The following is an 18,704-nucleotide window of genomic DNA, read 5'->3' on the forward strand; positions in this document are numbered from 1 at the left end:
ATGCATGCCCTTTCAATGAAGAAAACATGAAAATTTATAGATACTAGCACTCTATTTTCTTCTGATAACTTAAAAGTAAGCATAAGTCAGTGTCAATAATTAATGTTTAATAAAATATTGTGTTCTATATTTCAACATTATCAATATTTATTTCATTTATAATAAAAGTTTTAGGATAACTGTATTGGTTTCATGAGTATTATTTATCAAACCCACTTTCCTGAATACATTACAAAGACACTTCACTCCTCCTTCCCCACTCAATAAATCTTACCTTATATATTCACATGCCACTCTGAGGAATCTTGTAGATGCCTTACACACACACACTTTATACACACAAATTCATACCCCAGACTCATATCTTAAACACATCTCACATATCTAGTCCACACATACATAACTAAATGACAAATCTCAAACTCATAAGTAATAGACATCTCATATACTCAATATGCCTTAAGGATTCTCATACACTGTTTTATTTTTTATTTTTATTAATCATTCTATTTGTTTACATCTCAAATGATATCCCATTTCCCACAGTTAGTATCAGTGTGAGAATAAGATATCCCCTCCATAAGCCACCTATCCCACAACCTTTCTCTCCTCGCTCTCCACTTCCTACATGAGGATGTTCACACATCCATCCACCCTCTCCCACCCCACCCCTCCAGCATTCCCCTATTCTAGGGCATCAAACCTTCCTGGGACCAAGGCCTCCTCTCCCGTTGTTGTCAGACAAGGCTATTCTTTGCTACCTATGTTTCTGGAGCCATGGATCCCTCCCTATACACTCCTTGGTTGGTGGTCTAGACTCTGGGAGAACTGGGTTGTCCGGCAAACTGATGTTCTTCCTACAGGGTTGCAATCCCCCTCCTTTCCTCCAGTCCTTCTGCCAGTTCCCCCACCAAGGTCCCTTAGCTCAGTCTGATGGTTGGCTTTAAGCATACACATCTGTATAATGGTCAGTTAGTGGCTAAACCTCCTAGGGAACAGTCACTTCAGGTTCCTGTAAGCAAGTAACTCTTGGCCAGGACAACAGTGTTGTGTTTGGTGTCTGCTGACAGGTGGGGCAGTCCTCAGATGGCCCACTGTTCAGTCTTTGCATCAGTGTTGTCGCTGTTCTTACTTTGCACAGAAATATCTCTGGGTTAAAAACTTTGAGGTGGGTCTGTGGCCTTGTCCCATGGCCAGCGGCTGTGCCTAGTTACTGGAGGTGGTCTCTACAGGTTCTATCTCTCCTTCTCTTCTAAAATCATCCCTGTTGGGCCCTGGGAGCCTCTCATTTCCCTGGCATCTGGGACCCTCCAGTGAGTTTCCCCAGATCCTTCTTCACCCTGCTACATAGTTTTATTCGATTTCTTGGCCCTCTGTTCCTCTTTCCTGTCCCCTCCATTACCTCAAACTGCACCCTTATTTCCTCCCTCTCCTCTTTTCCTCCCAAGTCCCCTAATCCCTCCACCTCCTGTGATCATTCGGTTCCCCTCTCAATGCAGGACTGAAGCATCCATACTCTTCTTCCTTCTCCCTCAGCTCCATATGATCTGTGGGTTGTATCATTGTCATTGTGAGTTGTAGAGCTAATAGCCACTTATCAGTTAGTACATAACATGAGCGTTCTTTTGTGTCTGATTTACCTCATTCAAGATGGTATTTTTTCTAGTTCCATCCACTTGTCTGGGAATTTCATGTCGTACTCCATTGTGTAATTGTACCACATTTTCTGCATGAGTTCTTTGTATATATTAGATATTAGCCCTCTATCGGATGTAGGGTTGGTAAAGACTTTTTCTCAATCTGTGGGTTGCCATTTTGTCCTATTGACAGTGTGCTTTGCCTTACAGAAGCTTGGCAATTTTATGAGGTCCTATTTGTCAATTGTTGATCTTAGAGGATAAGCCATTGGTGTTCTGTTCAGGAAATTTCCCCTGTGCGCATGTGTTTGAGGCTCTTCCCCACTTTTTCTTCTATTACATTTAGTGTACTGGTTTTATGTAGAGGTCTTCGATCCACTTGAACTCTGTACAAGGAGATAAAAATGGATCAATTTTCATTCTTCTACATGTAGACTACCAGTTAAACCAGCACCATTTGTTGAAAATGCTGTCTTTTTTTCCACTGAATGGGATTTAGCTCCTTTGTCAAACACCAAGTGACCATAGATATGTGGGTTCATTTCTGGGTCCTCAATTCTATTCCATTGGTCTACCTGCTTGTCTCTAAACCATTACCATGCAGTTTTTATCACTTTTGCTCTATAGTACACCATGAGGTCAGGGATGGTGATTCCCCTAGAAGTTTTTTTTATTGTTGAGAATAGTTTTTGCTCTCCTGGGTTTTTTTGCTATTCTAAATGAATTTGAGAATTGCTCTTTCTAACTCGATGAAGAATTGAGTTGGAATTTTCATGGTGATTGCATTGAATCTATAGATTGTTTTTGGTAAGGTGGCCATTTTTATTATATACTTCTACATGTGATGTATGATATTTTACTTTTAGGTATGTGGACTGTGTTCAGTTTTGGACATTTTGATTTTTAAAACATTTGTGCATAAATTGTCTCAAAGTAGAAGCTAGAATGATTTCATATATGTGGGTGTCCATAAGTTTTCTTACTCTTTCATAATTGATAAATATGCAATTTTTAGTTCAGCATTTCCTCAACCTTATTTTTAATTAAAATTTAGTTTTAATGATTTTTTTCACTGATGAAGATATAAGGTAGCAACATTTTTGAAATATGTCCCATAGGAACTTAAAGATACTATAAAACCATTAATATAGAATAGCCTAAGAACCTATCCAGGCATTAGAAGCATGACATTTAGCTTGTATTCCTGAGATAACTCTGTTGTAATGCTAATTCAGGCTTTGTTATGAAGTTCTAGGTACTCACACTACTGTATATATTATCAGGACAGCTGACTTTATTGCTGGGGTTTGCACACTCAATTAACCTTCTCCACACCGTATCTCACTAGGAATATAGCTCAGCTCTCCATTCCGGTGTCTTGTGTGCTATTATTCTTAAAAGGTCCCAGCTGCACTCTGCATCTGACAAATCACTTTTGTCTACTCTGTTTAGTACTGGAGATGAGGATAATTTCACTCCAGAGGATTCTTACCACTTGACTAATAGACACAGCCCGAACCCTAGCTTCACACAAGCATCTTTACCCACAGGATGACTGATAGAGCAATTTACTATTTAGCTGCATAAGAATAAATGTGCAAACACCTTTCCCATCATAATGTGTATACTCCATGAAAATAAATGTTTTATTAGGATGAAACTCAACAAAGAAAGATTATATTCAGGCTCTGCTAGACAGATTCTATCATGAATACTCAGTAAGAGAGAACATCTTTATGGAAGGACTTTAAAACAAGAACGGCTTGGAATTTTATTCTTTAAAATTTTTCCCCTTGAGGTTATATCATCATAACATGTAATTTAAGACAAAATTCTGAGGCTAATGAAGTATAAGAATAGAAAATATGGATATGTAAGTACTTTCCAAGGAATTGTTGATTCATGCTATAATGTTTGAAACAAGATTTTGTGTGGTATTTACAAAGACATGTCAGAATACATAATTGTTTTATCCAGTATGATATTTTACAGAATATTGACTGTTGAATATCTTCTGTGGACTTTACCAGTTTTATTTTCTCTTTTCCTTTGGAATGCTAGCACTCAAAGGCAGGAACTGGTCAGTTTCATTCAGCGATATTTGTTCAGTAATTAAAATAAAATTCATCGAAAAGGCACTGGAAGAAATGAAGAGACGGAATTGGAAAGCAGTTTTAACAGATTCTCATGTGTCATTATGCTCAGATATTTCAAGTCAATGGGCCATTCAAAGAGGGTTTATAGTAAGGTATTTTCCAAAGAGTACAATACCATTAGACTAGTCACATCTTCCTAGCAGATTTTCTGTAGTTGACAAGTTGAATTCCAATGCCTCCTTTGTTTGTCTCTGTTTCTCATATGCCCACCTTTCTGTTTACTGTGTACAATGACTTAAAGAAAATCCAGTGCTTTAAGTAAATGTCTGTAAAGTTAAGAAAGAGGCAGTAATAGAACTGAGTTCTTCATGATATTGAGTCTCATACCACACTAATTGTAGGGAAAAGGTTTCTAATGCTCTAAGAGTAAAGAATATTGCAGAAATGTGATACTCTAATTGAAAGATATATAATTTAAGAATTAAAAAGCAAGAGTTTTTGAGGTCCAGGTACTTACATGAGGGAATTTCAAAAAGAGTTCTTTCACAATACTTAATTTTATAGTGTTAGAACATCTTAATCATATTTTACTAACCAAGAAAAAGACATTATTGAAAGACTCTAGAATGTTTTTATATAAAAAACTAAGTAACATAAAGGCTACACTAGTTTATTATTCTCTGAATGCATAGGCTAATTATATTCGTGTCACAGCACTACTTAGTTGCTTTTTATAGGAAAATGAAAATGTATATTTAAAAACTAATTGTTCTGATATCCATACAACTCAATCTGTGAATATCAGAGGACCTTTATTTCACAATCAGCACTAGCTATACTGAGTGTTAACCAAGTATATTTCATTTCTCATATGGATTCTTTGATTTTCATATTAAGAGGCTTTGTAATGGCTTTTATCACCTTCTTCAGTGTCTAAGAAGCCATTGAGAACATCTTAGTTGTACATAATTTTTGGCCTAAGTTAGTTGTTAAAACCTATTTGAAATTATAGAGGCAATGGTGTACTTTAAAATCTATGCTCTTTAAAATGTTTTTGTTTTTCAAATAAAATTAAGGATTTTACCTTTACTACTAATTAACAATATTGCAGAAGTCTAATGTAATCTTATGTTAATGTCAACTATGATATATTTCAAAACAGATTATAGGTGTTTTTGTTTTAGAAGTGTTCATACTTTTGTCTTCCAATAATTTTCAAATGAAAGGCTGGTTGTTTTGAAATTTAATGATAATAAAATTACTAATGGTATTTCATATTTTAAGCAGGTTAAATTACATTCTTATCTCCTAGCATCAATATTTATATTTTAAGTTTGTGATCTTGCCTTGTGTGCTTGGCTAATTTGTTTCAATTTTCTTTTTTTAAAGAATTTTATTAAAATACAATTACATCACTTCTGCTTGCTTGCTTCCCTCCAACCCCTCCCATATGCCCTTGCAGATCTCTAAACTCTCTCTAAAATCGACAGCTCATTTTTTCTTGATTATTATTCAAACACACACACACACACACACACACACACACACACACACACGTATAATTACAATGTACTGAGTCTCTGATTTCTGTGTGTGTATATGATTTCAGGGCTGACCACTTTGTAAAGGACAATGAGATAGGATTGCTGCCCTTTGAAGATGTTAATGTTTCCTCTCTTAGCAGACATTAGTTGTCTGATGTTCTTTGTTATACTTCATTTTCCTCCTTAGCATCTTTATTGATACTACCACCATTGGGATCTACTTTAGGTAGTCATTTCTAGGAGACAAGTTCTCACATATTTCCTGGTTCTCTGACACTCACAATATTCCTGCTCTCTCTGCCTTAGGTGTAGCAGTTCTGTCATAGATGCATCCATTGGGTTTTGGTTTCCAGTAGGCCATTTGACACTATAGTTTTTCTTCTTGTGGTTTTCTGTATTGGTCTGCATTTTCATTACAGAGAATTCCTATACTAACAGAGCACTGTAGATTTCATCCATCATAAAAGAATCAAGTTTTCATAATCTATACTATATACTTTATACATTGAAGGAGATTAGTTTAGAAAACTGGAGGTCAAACATGATGTTGTGTTTCACTTCAAATTCAAATTATTTTATAGAGATTCAAACAATTTTGAGACAACAGTAAAAAATCATGAACGTCAAATTATAATTACCATATTTATCAAAAAATTGGGAGAGAAACAAACTGGAAGCCAGTAATTTATATGTCAGTAACTCTATAGAGCTAATCACTGGTTACTTTTTAGCTTGTCGCTATTATGATTTCTGCTAGCCTCCTCCCTTCAACAATGAATCCAAAGAGGAGTACAGTTGGTGATTTTGCTTACAAATTTTATTTTATTTATTATATTTAATCTTTATTATGGTCCAGTTATTATCCCCCTCCTGTTCCACCCTCCAACATTTCCTCATCCCATTTCTCCTTCCCTGTTTCCAAGGGTATGTCCCCGACACCCCACCCTCTACCTGGCCTCCCATTCCCTGGGGCCTCAAGTTCCTCAAGGGTTAGGTACATCTTATTTCATTGAGGTCAGACCAGGCAGTCATAATTAATACTTTTCTGATGATTATAAAAATAAATTTATTGGAGATAAACCAAGATAGAGGTAGTAAGAATGTTTGAGGAATTCTGAAAGGTCATAGTATTAAACTTATCTAAAAATGTGATTACACATTAAATATTAAACAAAGCATGTATATAAGACAAATCAAAGTACTTAAATAATATAGTAATAAAGATGATCTATAGAGTAAGAATAAGTCTTTCCTGAAAAAACATAATGATGGAGAATAGTTAGAACAGTGTTTATATTCAGATTCAAGCAAATAATATTGGTGTTTTGAAAGGGAATTGCTTGTCTAGGAAAAACCTCCTCATACATTGGTCCACGTTTGAAATGATAATTTTAGGAGATCTTATTAAATGAAGAAAAAATGTATACAGAAAAACAGGAATGTTTTATGTAAGGTCAACTTCAAAATATTTCTTAGAAAATTGAGAATATTACAAAGAGCTGGCCTAGTGTATTTTCAATTGCTGTTGGTATAGATGTCTGTGCTACATTACTAGTGGAAAGGCAGTATACAAGGAGCTTTCATATGTGACATATATCAATAAGAATAAGTCATGAAACTGTGTATAGAATAGAGTATGAGGATTGTGTGTGTGCCCGTAGTGATTATCCTGGAAAGTTTTAGCTTAACATTCCCAAGGTTAAAAGTGATAATATATCCTAGATGAAAACTTAATGTTAGATTAGGAGTGATTCTTCTGCACTACTTGGAAATGGTTGCAATGTTACAGTATTTTCACTTACACATTGTATCCTTTTTCATAAATTCCTTCAAGGATCTAACAGAACCATTACCTAGCCAGAATGGAAAACTACACCTTAGTTTGTTTTCTAGCTTCAACTATCATCTATTGAATATTTATAAACTGGATTATGTATCATAATGTTAAAAACGGATTATTTAAAATGTAAATTATAATTAATTCATAATAACTATAGTCAATATTCACCTTAAGTCTTCAAACAGATGAAATCAATGATATTCTGTTATAGTTCATTCATATTCTATAAAATACCAAAACTATTTACTCTAACACATGGTTTACTTATATTACCTATCTTTTTATCAGAAAAAAATGCAGGTCTAACAGCATTATATAAGCGATGTGCCTGATATGGAGCTAAAACATGAAATAGATGACTTCAGAATTGTAATTTTTGCTAATAATTTCAATAATTCAATAATAAGGCATGACTAGCTCAACATAAGTTTTAGGTATTCTACAATTAAGCTTAGCTTGCTCAAAGCGAGAAGTAGGAATTCAACCTATGAGAAGAGTTACTGGAGTAATGAAGGAATTATAAAGTTCTTTTTTCAAAATATTTTTGAACCATGAGTTTTGTTTGTAGACTTAGGTGGACTGAAACTCTTTCTGTAAACAAGGATGTCCTGAGACTCAGAGAACCATTTGCTTGTTTCTGGAACACTGCAATTAAAGGCATGCATGACCATGCCAAGTAGGAAGGTAGATTTTTCTCACAGTTCATCTCTGAACTTTCCGTGTGACAATTTTAAATTGTCTAGCTTTTTAAGCAAAGCATTACATCAAAACAATCTCTTATGCAAACCTTGTATGTCTTTTTTCTTTTCCTCTTTGACATTGACTTTTAGGTATCATGCTTATCATGATGTTTTTGTGATAGAATTGTTGTTCTGAAGGAAGACTGGAAATCTTTAGAACCTAGTTGGAAAAACCATGAATGCTCTAAGAGTAATAAATTTTGCTGTAGGAGTGTGAAATATGAGAATATTGAGGAAGTGTGTGGATACAGTGAAGTCCTAGACAGTGAAGTTCAAAGTGTGGTTTGAGAATTCAACAAATATTTTCATAGCCATACAATGTGAAAGGGGGTATACAGCAGAGTTCTTCATGGCCACTTGTTATTAATGGCTACTAAGAAGAACAATCACTTCAGAGTGCCCATATGTATTGAATAAGCAAAAATAAAAGAGGAATATGGAGATATGATGATTTATTTGTTCCAATTATTTTAAAGATAGACTATTATATATTAACATGTAGAAATTGTTTAATATTCACTTTTATCTTTGAATTCATATAGCACAACTGAATAGGAAATTAATTTAAAGTATTAGAGTTTACTTGAATGACTTCCTGCACAACTATCCTTAAATAGATAATTGCCAATTCTTTCTATCCTTATACAAACCTGCCTCCTAATTAATTAATGAGCACTTAATTAGTGAGCATTAGATAAAACCCTCTAACATTGCAAAGGTATTTCACAAAAAATGTTTATTTCAAATCTTTATTTCTATCAGAGAAAACATTTCCTACTGTGTACACAAAGAACTAGCTTGGTTTAACAAGCATCAAAGAAATGCAATCATGATAAATGCAACATAATGACTTACTATACCGTTTAGGGTTTTGATTCCCTCTCTTACTCTACAATAAAATGGCCATTTGTCATATATCCAGAAGAATCCACTTAGAATCACATGGTGTTCACATTTTTCTTTTCTTTTCTTTTCTTTCTTTTTCTTTTCTTTCTTACTTTCATTCTCCCTTTCTTTCTTTCTTTCTTTCTTTCTTTGTTTCTCTCTCTCTTTCTTTCTTTCTTCACACTTTTCTATAGCAAAGAACGCAAAAAGACATGGCATTTGGAAACAAAGCGATGACATAATGCAGTTAGAATAGAGACACATCATTTCCGGTCAACCTCCAACACTTCATTCTTTGTATTTCTCACGGACAGAGTGATAAGAAAACACATAGTCCCTACGAACCATATGCTAATCTACTCAGAGAATTAGTTAACAATCTTCAACAACATACAAGAACGCAGTCTTTAAATTTGTTACTGATGTTGGATCATTTATTAAACGAAATTGTTGCCAAGTCACGCCTTTGTATATTTTAAAAATAACTTCAAACTTCTCTTCTCTTTACAGGCTGCCAGTGATGTGCCCATTAGTAACTCAGATAGAATGGTTCTACAACATTAAAAAGAAAAAATCACTAGGATAAATCTTACTGTATTCATGTTTATCTTTCTTATGGTCTGTTTGTTATTATTTGCTCTGCAGCTTATCTGGCAGAACTCATCAACAAGGAAATAAAATCAATCTATTTCTAATTTTTAGAAAGCCTTTTGTTGGTATGGACTTAAGCTCCATTTACATTAAAATAAGTCTACTCAAAGAATTGATTCTCCATTTTTCTCGGTTTGTTTTGCCTTGTAATTATGTTCTTTATTTATTTATTTATTTATTTTTGCTATACATTTTACCAAAGAGTGAATTTCAATGGGTAAACTGCAGGAAAATGGGGGAAACAAAAAGAAATACAATATAACGGAATGAAATGCTTTATATTCCTGTGAGAAAAATTAAAAAAAAGATGTGTGTGAAAGTTTAAATAGTCCCTAAGTAAAAATATTACCTGTTTTATAGGACTCATGCTTCTGTATTTTGTTTAATGGATCATCACTTCACAGACAAGTACCATGGACATCGTACGTTTTTATTTCTACAAAACAATATTTGGATTCTTCTTACCCCTGAAACAATTCTTTAGGAAATTATGAATATATATCTTTCTGGGTTTCAAAGGTGTGCACATCAAAATGAAAGATGAAGTGCTGTCTGAATCCGCAGGTGGTGTGCGCAGTGTGGGGATTCCCGTTTTAGTTCACCTCTCCCAGCTTTGTACCTGGAAACAAAAACGGATACATAGGAGATTTCTGTTCATATTCTCCTCTTGTCTGTCTAGCTCAGTCAAATGATTGCAATCACCATTGATTTTATTTTTGTTCAGGCAGAACCAAGAAATTATATTTGAAAAGAGATTCACACACAATTTCTGTTATTCAGTAGGCAATGACCACCGACAGCTGAGAAGCCTACCTCTGGCAGACATAGGATGTTAATAATCAATGATTTTTTTCTACTTAAGAAAAGCTAGCTTTGACTATGCTGACTTTTAAGCATCCTGAAAAGATGACTTGAAGGACGCAAATGTAAATATTGAGTTTTTAAGTTACGTCTTTATTTAATATACTTGTTTAGGTTATGAAAATAATGCTTCAAAACTAAGTGTTAAAAAAAATCCAAAGAAAACAAAACAAAGCAAAAAACCCAGAATTCTGCTGAAAAAAACGGAAGTTATCATTTTGTGATGGTGTATAATATATAATCACTTTCAAGAAAATATATTGCCTGTTTCAAAAATGTCATATTACTTTCAAAGTTCTTTTGAATTTAGGTAAAATATTTTGTTATTAAAAATATCAATGGCAGCATAGAGTTTATAACAAAATTGATTCATTTCTTATCTTTTTACAAGAAATGTTAAACCTGTTATTCTTAACAAAAGATTTCACAAGCACTACATTTCTCTAAACTATGCTCTAAATATCAAGATCTAAAAAAAGGTTCAGTTCTAAACTTGTGTTTATGAAAACGTGTTTATCATGTTGCTTATTTTAATATAAAATTAATATATTGAATATTTTTATTTAAATCATGGAGCTGTCACTTCCAAACCTAACAAATGCTCAAACAGGATTCAAACCTCAGTACTTATTCTTGCTTTGCACCACAGCTTGCGGGGTAAAACAGAAGCATAGTGGTGCATGATTTATTATGCATGATGGACGTTGTCATTTTTTCTCAGATATTTTACTTGTGCACTGTTCATTCTTTTTATTTCAGAGTCTTCTCTTTTCTGGTAAAAAGAAAAACAACAACAAACCTCAAAACCCATGCCTTAATACCCATCATAATATTATTTTTAACATGAAAATTCATAAATTTTCTGTTTCTGAGATGACATGGAGCTAGCAGATTTAAGCTTAAAAATATCTGGCCCGATAAGAAAAATCCATTTTTATTTACGTTTTGTCTTTCCTTTGAGATGACAAAAAGAGAATGGGCCTTTTGAGAATATAACATTATTTGTTTTATACTGTTTGTGTGAGATCTACCTCTGGGATCCCACAAATCTACTTTTTTTTTTTCATTGAAAAAAATATGCTTTGAGGCTATTTACATTTTCCTTTTGTGAAATATTCCCTGACACGCATATTCTCTGCATGGATTCCAAACACAGTGACTTAATATTCATTGTCTTTACAGCTGAACCTAGATTCACAGTCATTGTTCGTATTGCTTCATGCTTTTGGGAAATAGCGTGCAGACACAGCTGAGTGTCTTAAACCATGATTTTCTGATGACCTTTCCAAGACAGAGGATTCTATAAAGCTGGAATAGTTAGAAATTTGCCATGTGACTACTGCCGTGGGTTTTGAGGATGATCTTGAGTTGAAAGCCATGGAATACTGGATAGAACAAAGAAGAGAAAGAAAATAGATTCATTATTCATCTAGAATCTTCTTAGCTTCCCATGTGTTTTCTTTTCAAATTATTACTGTACTTGGATCAAGTGATGTGAGCCCCTAATCCTAAATCTTGTTTCTAGCTTGAGAATACAGAGATTCCTGCCACATAGTATTAGCTTCTTCTGGAGCTCAGATCACCAACCGCTTTTCACATCACACTGAAAACCTTGCAGAGACCTTCAGATTTAAGCTTTCTTCCTCCATTGCATTTACTCTATCCAGAACCCAGAAATTCCCTTACAGAAAAACAGTGTGACACCAGTCCTGTATGTGTACTATATGGCCTGTATGAGTGCTATGCATTATCTCTTCCCCTTAGGGACATATTCTGCTCGATTGTTTATAAAAAGATAGAGAGGGGGGATATGTTCTACAGAGGTGTAGTCGGTATGGGGGAAGGGGTTGCCTCCCGAGTCATCCCTTTCCCCTGAGGACCAAGACACAGGACAGTATAGTATAGAATGGAGTTTATTCAGAACATGGGGAGGGGAGTTAAAAGGGTAGTAAACGCAGAGAAAAGGAGAGAGAGAGAGAGAGAGAGAGAGAGAGAGAGAGAGAGAGAGAGAGAGAGGCTGGCTATAAGCACTTGCGGGGGCGGGGGGAGCAGGAGAGCAAAAGAGAGTGGAGGAGGGGCAGCAGCCCCTTTTTTAGTGAGTCACGCATACTTGGTTGTTGTCAGGTAACTCTGGGGCGGAGCTTAGAATGCTAACACTCCTAATATTAAAGATGGTAATAACAATATTAGTAATGATGGCTACTTATTATAATGAGCAAGTAGTTCATATTGGTATATCTAATTTAATTATCATGGCATAATGAATTGCCACCTGTCTCAGCAGTATAAATATGGATGTTGAGAGTTACAGTTTTACATAAATGTTGTTCGTTCCCACTGAAGCTTGTTCTCGCAAGCAGAATAGTACACAGACTACTCACAGTATCTTTTTATCATTGTCAGATTGGCTACTTCACTGCTTTCCTGTTCTTTCCCTTGGTATATTCTTTGACTTTTTACCCTGCTGAAGTCCTGCTGTCTTCTTGCCAATCTATAAACCATGAACAGAATCTCAGGCAGTAAAGTCTTCAGATACTCTTCTGGTGTTTCAAGACATATATTTATCTGATTCTTGTGCTGGTTATGTTTTTTGTGGCCTTTTAAAATTGTCTTTATCAACTTGACACAAGTTAGGGTCACATGGGAAGAAAGAATCTTAATTAAGAAATTGCATCCATCAGATGGACTGCAAGTCAGTGTGGCATTTTCTTTACTAGGTTGAAATATAAAGGTCTAATCCATTCTGGGTAGTACCATCCCTGGGCAGGTGATCCTGCCAGGTATAAGAACATAAACGTAATGAGCCAGCCAGTAAGCAGCATCCTCCATGGCTTCTGCTTCAACTCCTGCTTCCAGGTTCCTGTCCAGACATCCTTCCCTTCATCATAGATGGTAAGCAATACTATGAAATAAACTCTCCCCATTCAAGTTGCTCTTAGTCATGGTGTTTATCAGAGAGGTATAAGGAAAACTATAACAATTCTCTTCTCTTCCTTAAGATTGCTTATCAAGACCCCTCCTATGAAAGGCTATCCCAGGCAACTCAATTATAGCATTACATTCTTTATAAGAAGTACCTTAGGAAAAACGTCTACATAGAAAAAAAAGAAGTACCTTAGGGAATAAAAAATATTCTCTATATCAAGATGTTTTGTTAGCTTCACTGACAGGACAGACAAAGTAACATGATGTAAATTCAAGAGGCCAGAGATTTCATGGCAAAGACTTTGATCACAGGTAGATAGTGAGAGAGCGAGCATATTGTTTGGCCTAATGGGGTCCCTTAGAACAAGGCTGAGACACTAGCAGCCAAAAATACAGAAACATGGCCCAGATTCACAGTGACAGGGATGTTAACACACTATGAAAACTAATGCAAACTTCCTGGTAATGGGGGCTGGAGCCTCCTTTTCTCTGATTCCATCTGTTTGGCAATACGAGAACAACTCTATAAACCAAAGTATTTTCTCTCCATAGTTAAATGTCTTCTGACTTAAATTTAGTTTATTCCACATTGATAAACACTGCAATATTTATGTTATTATAGTAGTGTTTATTTTATACTAGTATATTTATTATGTTATATTGTTGTAATGTTTGTTATTGTATTATTTATATATTATACAAATAATGGTGTGAATTGATCATAGTTAATTGGTGGTTTTGTGGTAAAAGCTATATAGTATCTTCCCAACTGTGTTTCTAACGCCACCTTATTTTATATCTAATAAAGTGTGTCATCGTCAAGACTGGCATTAAGTGTTTTTAAATCTGACACAAGGAAGCCTAAAGTAATGTTACAAATTATTCTAGTAAAAGGAGAAAGCCGTGGCTCATTTTCCTCATTAGATTATGTCAGTTATAGTATTACCAAACATCTATTACATTTTTCACAAATAGAAATGTGCTCCATGTGATTGCTTTCTAAGCGGTGAAAGGAAAATGTGTGAGTGAGAAGACTTGTTATTAGTTTTCCTTTGTAAAATGTCTCTTGGTTAATTAGAATTTGTATCCATTTATAAATATTTCATTGGAAATTTATTAAATAAGCTTTAAGCCTTGTCACAGGAGTGAATGGTGATTGTCTCATTTAAGCCAGAGTTTTTTACTGTAACAATGCCTTTGTCTGGTGACATGATTTTGTATCAGCTCTATGAAAGTGAGTTTAGTAATATCCTTTTGTTACAGTGCTGTGACAGTAGTCCATGGACATATTTTTTCTTTCCCCTCACTATTTAGCACTATGTTTTCTGTATTATGTAGTAAATGACTTCTCCATTCAGGTGCACATTGATCTATGATATGCTGAACTATGCTGACACAGTACTTAAAATGTACCTAAATTTTAGTCCATTTCAAATTATTATGTGTTTCATGGTCATTTATTAGCTTTCAATGTAGGATATTTAGGTGGGGTTTTCAGGAACTATAGATGCTACCAGCAGCTTAAAAAGAAAGAAAGTGATAATTGTGTGGAAAGAGTTTATTGTATAAATGTTAAACCCTGGAAGATTTGGATTCTGAGCTCATTTTTATCAGTTTGGCAGGAACCTAGGCATAGATGCAATGAATCAAGCTCATTTGAGCCCATCAGATTGACATGTGGGCCTGTCAATGATGCATTTCCATACTTATTTATGTGGGAAATCCTGGCCCACCATGAGGGTGCTATACTTCGGTATAGAGTTCTGTGTCTTACAAGAAAGTAAGGTTCATGTAGCGCAAGCCAATAAGCAGGAATCCAGAGGGAAGGTAGGGCGGGCCTCTGCTTTAGTTCTTACATCTGTTTCTTGCCTTGAGTTACTGCTGTGGCTTCCTTGGATGCTGGACTCTAAAGTGCAATGTGAAACAAACTCACTCAAGACACTTTAGATCAGTGTTATTATAGAAACAGAAAAGTACACTAAGACAGAATTTAGCACCAGTAATTGGGGGTGTTGCTGTGATGAACCAGACCATTTCCTATGTGAGGTAGATTGTTGAAGCAATTCACTGGAAAGGCTGTTGAGTACTCAGCATAATAGACTGTTCTGTGAGAGTGGGGAACATAAGAAATTTGAAAGATATGGAGATAATAGATACTGAGCTTGTAAAGTTCTAGAGGGAAGGAAAAATACTACCAGGGGTGCTCATAAGAGTTTTGGATTAGAAATTTGTGAAAGTGAAATCTTTACTTACATTGTAATGGCAGTTTGTCAGCTGGGATCTTCTGTGAACTATTCCTCAGGATCAGCAAACCGAAACTCTAATACAGACAAGTCCATAGGATGCTTCTCAATCTGATAACCAAGCTTGATGATGTGTGTGTCCCATGTAGTACTGGTTTCTGAAGCACAAAAGCACCAGGACTGAAAGGATAATAGAAGCAGTTGAAACTTGGTACTATAAGAGGCCAGTAGACTCCCACAATGGCACTGCGCACACAGCCCAGTGGACAGTTGCAATTTGATCTTACTGCTGAAGGAAGTGAAGTTTCCTCTCCTATGAATTGTAGTTTATGGTACCTGTATTAAAATGATTAATATACCAAGCGACCATATAACGTGATTGTAAAGCCAGATAAAGCGAGAAGCATAAAAAGTCACTTAAAAATCTGAGCTTTGAAATTTGTAGATATGGACTGGAGAGATGGCTCAGTGGTTAAGAGCACTGACTGATCTTCCAGAGGTCCTGAGTTCAAATCCCAGCAACCACGTGGTGGCTCACAAACATCTGTAATGAGATCTGATGCCCTCTTCTGGTGCGTACAGTGTACTTATATATAATAAATAAATACATCTTTTAAAAAAGATGGCGGTAGAGGTCATTGGTGAAGGTACAACCCCAGTTTCCCTGAACAACTCACAACTGAAAGTGTCACGGAGGGAAGTTGAAACTTTCTTTGCAACTGCATGGGAGAGTCAGATTCACTGATGTGAGGCTAGGGGCCATTGGTAAATGTGCAGCCTCAGTTGCAGTTCTTTCCATCTTCTGAGGGTCTTTGAATTCTTTCTTCAGGCTTGAAGTTCTTGTCAGACAGATCAGATCTCTCACTTGCTTGGTTAAAGTCACACCAAGATATTTTATATTATTTGTGTCTATTGCGAATGGTGTCCCATTCCTAATTTCTTTCTCAGACTGTTTATCCTTTGAGTAGAGGAAGGCTATTGAGTAGTTTCAGTTAATTTTATATCCAGCCACTTTGCTGATATTATTTATCAGATGTAGGAGATCACTAATGGAAATTTTGGGGTCACTTAAATATACATTCACACAATGGAGTACTATTTAGCCATTAAAAACAATGACTTCATGGGATTTGCAGGCAAATGGATGAAATTAGAAAATACCATCCTGAGTGAGGTAACACAGACATGAAAGAACATGTATGGTTTGTGCTCACTAATAAGTGGATATTAGTAAAGAAGCTTATACTACCCAAGATATGATTCACAGAACACATGAAGCTGTAAAGAAGGAAGACCAAAGTGTGGATTCTTCAGTCCTACTTAGAAGGGTGAACAAAATAATCTCAGGAGGTAGAGAGAGATAGAAAACTTGGAGGAATAGAGGAGGGGGAAGGAAAAGGGTTATAGGATCAGGTATGGGAAGAAATATGGAGGGTCAGGAAATTGAACTGAATGCTTGCTGACAAGAAGCCTGATATAGCTGTCATGAGAGGCTTTGCTAGAACCTGACCCATACAGATACATATACTGGCAGCCAACCATCAGACTGAGCTCAAAGACCCCAATGGAGGAGTTGGAGGAAGAACTGAAAAAGCTGAAGGGGTTTGCAGCCCCATAGGAAGAACAACAATATCAACCAACCAAGCCACCAGAGCTCCCAGAGACTAAACCACCAACCAAAGAGTACACGTGGAGTGACTTATGGGTCTAGCCGCATGTGTATCAGAGGACTGACTTATCTGGCATCACTGGGAGGGGAGCCACTTGGTCCTGTGGAGGCTCAATGACCCAGTGTAAAGGAGACAGGAATGGGTGGGTCGATGGGGTAGCATCTTCATAGAAGCAGGGGGAGAGGGAATGGGAGAGGGGATTTGCAGAGGGGAAATTGGGAAGGGTTACAACATCGGATGTGTAAATAAATAAAATAACCAATATGAGAAAATCATAAACAAAAAAGTTTGATTTCTAAAACCGTTCATGAACTTTTTAACTTGTATTAACAAGAAAGGGAAGCTTTAAAAAAAAGGGTAGTTTATAATTTAATATTTATTTATTTGTTTGTTTATTTATTTATTTAATACCATGGGTATTTTACCTGATTATATATTTCTGCATGAAATGTGTTTCTGCTACTTGTGGAGGTCAGAAAATGGTGATGGATCCCCGGAACTAGAGGTTCATGTATGAACAATCTAGCATTTTACTGCTCTCAACCACTCAACCACTTTTTGATGTATTTGTATGCCAAGTTGACGAGTGGTAAATTGTGCCGCTTAATGTTTACAAATGTGATATAAATTGGAGTCACTTTGATGCCTGATCAGTGGCCATTTCTGTGGGACATGTTCTTGATTAATCATTGATGTAGGAGGATTCTAGTCCACTGTGGGAAGTTTCATGCTTGGGAAGGAAGTTTTTGTTTATATAAAGTTGCAATCTCAGAATCCATGAAGCAAGCAGTCATGTACATTCCTCTATGATCTCTGCTTCAATTCCTCCACTATGATCTTGCAATGGTTTCTCTGAATGATGGAATATAAGATATAAATGAATTAAAACTTCCCACATCACTTTGGGTCAGTGGTTTATCACTGGAAAGTAGAAGTAACTAGCACAATATCGCACACTAGCATCTCTACTATTTCATCATTGTATTTCATTTTTAATTTGAAAATGTTTCCTCTCCATTTAAACATGCTAATTAGCACAATGACTATGGAAATTCATTTATAGACGTTAAAAGCTATTCGTGACTATTTTTAGTCAGGATTTTAAGTGAGTATTCATAGAGCTTTACCAGAGTCAATTTACTTGTGTCGTTTTCTTACACATACGAGTCGATGTTGGGGATATCAAGTTCTATGACTATGTAAAGTCATTTTATGGAACATTTTGGTGGTAAGTTCCTCAAGAAACAGTTTTGTATTAAGGAAGTTAAGGTACAACTCATTCATTGATTTCTATTCATATACAATTTTGCTTTCATTTCAAGAGGAGCATATCATCCACATATATAATTCAACTTCAAACTTTTATTCACATTCTTCCTAGCAATTAGAATAAAGGATAATATGGCATTGCATTAGTCAACTGGTGATAGTCACAGAAAGCATACACTCAGTCTCACTTGAAATAATAAAGTTTGGAGGATAAAATACCCTTTTAATTTGTAGTCATGTTTAGATGGAGGTACATTTATTTAAACATGGAACCCTGGTTTAATTTCTATTAATTCATGAGATGGAATGCTCTTATATTGCCAAAGCTGGTTTCTACCTCCTG

Source organism: Rattus norvegicus, chromosome 16 (assembly GCF_036323735.1).
Source record: "Rattus norvegicus strain BN/NHsdMcwi chromosome 16, GRCr8, whole genome shotgun sequence".
Taxonomy (NCBI): Eukaryota; Metazoa; Chordata; class Mammalia; order Rodentia; family Muridae; genus Rattus; species Rattus norvegicus.